The sequence below is a fragment of the Eurosta solidaginis genome, chromosome 3 (assembly GCF_040869045.1).
Source record: "Eurosta solidaginis isolate ZX-2024a chromosome 3, ASM4086904v1, whole genome shotgun sequence".
Taxonomy (NCBI): domain Eukaryota; kingdom Metazoa; phylum Arthropoda; class Insecta; order Diptera; family Tephritidae; genus Eurosta; species Eurosta solidaginis.
The window spans coordinates 184,150,797-184,155,529 of NC_090321.1; the positions used below are offsets into that span (position 1 = coordinate 184,150,797).

The 4,733-nt window shown below is 41.4% G+C and overlaps 1 protein-coding gene across 6 annotated transcripts in view; it reads left to right on the forward strand.

The window, feature by feature from the left end:
• The window catches only part of LOC137244755 (uncharacterized), an 88,887-nt gene that overhangs the window by 17,126 nt on the left and 67,028 nt on the right, over positions 1–4,733 (forward strand). The window lies entirely within an intron of this gene.

Consider the following 4,733-nt stretch of genomic DNA (forward strand, 5'->3'; position numbering starts at 1 on the left):
ATTATTGAAACCCCTCTGAAATATTGTTTTTTTTTTTTTAATCGCATGAGGACCGGACTGTTTCAGGCATCGTTAAAATATTTCAGGAAGTGTTTTTGAAACACATTTTTGGAATTCTTTTTGCAGACTACAAAAATTTATGAATCTCACCACAAATTGAAAGATACAATGCCCAAGCTAATAATCAAAAAGCGTTGTCGCCGCTAAACGTTTCTATTTCTAATTATTTTCTGATGCTCTACCTTAAAACGCTCAACGTTCTTTGGAGAATTTCTTATCTCGAGCTTTTTTCGAAAACTGCCTATTTTGAAATAGCGGGTTCTCCCTTATTATAATAAAGAGCGTCGTTGATGAAAAATCGCAGAAATGGGACTACAGTTGTTTGTGAGAACAACAAGCCGAACTGGAGGGTCCACTTAGCCTATATTATGCATTTAACCCTCTCAGAATATCAGACGACATGCACCTATAGATTGAATAAGATTCGACATTTGCATCGTTTAAGGGCAAACGTCTCGTCAGGAGCTAATTTAACGTAAAATTCTCACACTCTAAAGAAAAATTATATAAAGAAAGCACTTTATAGGTTATTTTAAAAGTGACCGCCAAAAAAATAATAAAAGGAATTCATAGGTATTTACTTATAAGAATTTCAAACCTTTATTTACCTTCGCAAAAAAATCTGAATAAATGCAGATCACGGTCACTTCAGCAATTTGAAGTTCATATATCGGTATATGTATTTAGCTTGAAAACTGCTCATATTTCAAAAGATACTAGTAATAGTACTTTGAAAGGCATTGACCATGAATATGGTTTTAAAACAATAAAGGGGGTTCAGTGATTTAAGCTTCATTTAGTTTTAGCACGCCTCTTTTATTGGTCGCGGACCAACAGCATATATTTACGTACTGAATTATACCATGTATACCAACTTTATTTTTTTGCAGAAAGCATTACGAAAATTGTATTCATTACAAAACTATTGCTCAGTATTCGTTAATAAAAAGATTCACAAATGTTCAGCTAACAATCACTTGAGACTCTTTTAAGGAATACTTACGTATGTGTGCACATTTGCTTGAATTGACTCCACAAAATCTTAGAGTGATAATTTTAAATTATATGCATTACAAAATGGTTTTATTGACTATGTGTGCAAGTAATTATACACCGAAATATCAACTCAGCGACGACTTCGAATTGGCATGGCTTGACCTAAGCTATTACGGTTTCAATTTTTAATTTCAATAATTTTCTAAATAAAAAGGCGAACACTGGAGTGTATTGATTTCTGATAGGAATATAATTATAATTAGTTTTGTTAATGCACGAAACAATTTAAGGCGCGAATAATCAACGTCCGAAAAATTTTAGGTTGAGATTTAGGAAGATATTCCAATATGTGTCGTTCTCCTATTAATTTTTGCCAAACATTGGCGGTATTCCCATGTTTTACACCGGCTCCGAACGGCTTCTGCAATGCAGGTGAACTTTTACTGAGAAGGTTTTCATGGCAGAAATACACTCGCAGTATTTGCCAAATCGCCACCGAGGGACAACCCCTAGAAAAACTTTTTCCTAATTGCAAAAAAAAAAATCTAAATTTTCAATGTTGCTTTGACCGGCAGTTTAACCCACGATTTTTGTGTGGTAGGCGGAGCACACTACCACCACATCACGGCAAGCCTAGCCTGAGTCGACAACCGTATATAATGTACACTCCTCTTGGCAAACATTAATTTGAATCAGCACGAAGACTCTTGACGATGCGTCATTATTCACCGTGATATCATTAATATGTTGCATAAGCATCTCTCCCTGCTGTCGGCTGGTAAATTTCAAGGCCAGGGATATAAGGTGAATTAAAATCGCAAATAATTGTGCGATTCAAGGCCCTGAGTAGGGAGCTTACACCAGGATGATAGTCGCTGGGACAGCAGATGACCGAATAGATTTATGCATATATTTACCTTTTCTCCAATTCGGATATTTTCTGTGGACGTTGCAGGTTGCGCAGACCAGATTAAGTTTTAGCTTCGACTCTTGTAGTACAGCAATGCTGATATTATACCTTAAAACAAAGTTATCTACCTGATTTTTCTTATCTAAATCTTTTTAGCTAACTAGTATAATTTTGAACTAGGACGCGAGACGAGGGGACTGGCGGTCGAGCATGTGTTATTGAGCATGCGCTGTCGCATCCTAGCGACTGGGAGTACCAAAATTGCTGCGGGTGAATCTGGTGATGTTGCGTATGTGGCATTGTATTACGACGCCACAAACGAACCCGTCTAAGAAATTTACATCTCCCAAGTCATACGCTGTATTTTATTATCTTTTGTATTTGCATATGGTGCACGTAGTAAGAGGGCAGTAGTTGGTGGCCAAGTCCTAAACATTTGCTGGTGGCAGAAAATTAAGGGGAATACGCAGGCAGTGACTAGAATCATTGGTGTGGCTAGACACAGCGGGTACTTGTTTTGGTTTGCTGTGCGCCATCGTTAGTGCAAGTTGGCGAAAGTGCGCTTAGGTGCGGAAGACAGGACGCATTTGAACGAGAGCAGCCAGGGTTCGCATAAACCCCTAAAATCTCGGAATATTTTCTGAAAAGCCACTTTATAATATCAAGTGAATATACTTACATACTTACTTACTTAATTGGCGCTTAACCGTCTAAACGGTTATGGCCGTCCAACAAGGCGCGCCAGTCGCTCCTTCGCTCCGCCAACCGGCGCTAATTGGTCACACCAAGGGAGTTTGAATCGCTTTCTACCTTGTCTTCCAACGGAGTGGGGGCCGCCCTCTACCTCTGCTTCCATAGGCGGGTTCCGATAGAAACACTTTCTAGGCCGGAGCATCGTCATTCATTCGCATAACATGGCCTAGCCAGCGCAGCCGCTGCGTTTTAATTCGCTTCATCATTAAATTTTCTTCGGTACTGGCCATCGCCAACGCGTCCATAAATTTTTCGAAGAACTTTTCTCTCGAACACTCCCAAAGCCGCTTCATCTGCTGTTGTCATGGTCCATGCTTCTGCCCCATATAGCAGGATGGGTAGGATAAGTAACTTGTAGAGTATGATTTTCGTTCGCCGAGAGAGGACGTTACTTTTCAATTGCCTACCTAGTCCAAAGTAGCATTTATTGGCAAGATTGATTCTTCGCTGGATTTCAGTGCTGATGTTGTTGGTAGTGTTGCTGCTGGTTCCCAAATAAACGAAGTCTTTTACTATTTCGAAATTATGGCTGCCAACAGTAGCGTGGTTGCCAAGGCGCTTATGCGCTGACTCTGTGCTCGATGACAGCAGGTAATTCGTTTTGTCCTCATTCACCATGAAACCCATCTTAACCGCTTCTTTTTCCAGTTTGGAATAAGCGGAACTAACAGCGCGGGTGTTTAGGTGGATGATATCAATGTCATCAGCATATGCCAGTAATTGCACGCTTTCATAGAAAATTTTTCCAGTGCTGTTAAGTTCTGCAGCTAGTATAATTTTCTCCAGCATCAAATTAAAGAAATCGCACGATAGGGGGTCACCCTGTCTGAAACCTCGTTTAGTTTCGAATGGCTCGGGGAGGTCCTTCCCAGTTCTGACTGAGCTGATGGTGTTGCTCGAGGTCATTTTGCACAGCCGTATAAGTTTTGCGGGGAAACCAAATTTAGACATAGCGGCATATAGGCAGCTCCTTTTCGTGCTGTCGAAGGGGGATTTAAACTCGACGAAGAGGTGATGTGTGTCGATTCTCTTTTCACGGGTTTTTTCCAAGATTTGGCGTATTGTGAAAATCTGGTCGATGGTAGATTTACCAGGTCTGAAGCAGCACTGATAAGGTCAAATCAGCCGGTTCACGATGGGCTTCAATCTTTCGCACAATACACTTGCAAGGACCTTATATGCGATATCAGGAAGGCTGATTCCACGATAATTGGTGCATTTTGCAGTATCCCTCTTCTTGTGGACTGGACAAAGAACACTTAGATTCCAACCGTCGGGCATGCACTCGTCCGCCCATATTTTGCTAAGAAGTTGCTGTATGCGCCTTACCAACTCCTAGCCGCCGTACATGAATATCTCTGCAGGCAATTCATCAGCGCCCACGGCCTTGATGTTTTTCAATCTGGTTATTGCTATTCTAACTTTGTCATAATCGGGCGGGGAGACATATATTCCATCATCATCGATTGCGGGATCGGGTTCTTCATCTCTGCGCGGTGAACTGCTGCTTCCATTTAGGAGAGCAGAGAAGTATTCCCTCCATAATCTAAGCACTATCTGGACATCAGTTACAAGGTCGCCGTTTTCGTTCATACAGGAGTTGGCCCCGGTCTTAAAACTTTCTGTCTGTCGCCGTATTTTTTGGTAAAATTTTCGAGCGTTATTCCTGGTGGCTAGCAGCTCAAGCTCCTCGCACTCACGCCTTTCTGCTTTTACTTTTTTCTTCCTGAAAAGGCGTCTCGCTTCCCTTTTCAACTCACGATAACGTTCACACACTCCTATTGTAGCTCGCTTTTAACGTAGCCCTGTAGGCAGCGTCTTTTCTTTCGGTTGCAACGCAGCATTCTTCATCGTACCAGTTGTTTTTTCGTGGCCACCGGTAACCAATTTTTACCTCGGCGGCAGTACAAAGTGCTTTGATGATATGCTCCCACTGCTCCTGTATTCCTTCAGAATAAGTTGTGCTCTCAGAGGGCAGGTGTGAAAGTCGAGTTGCGAAATTATTGACAGTCTG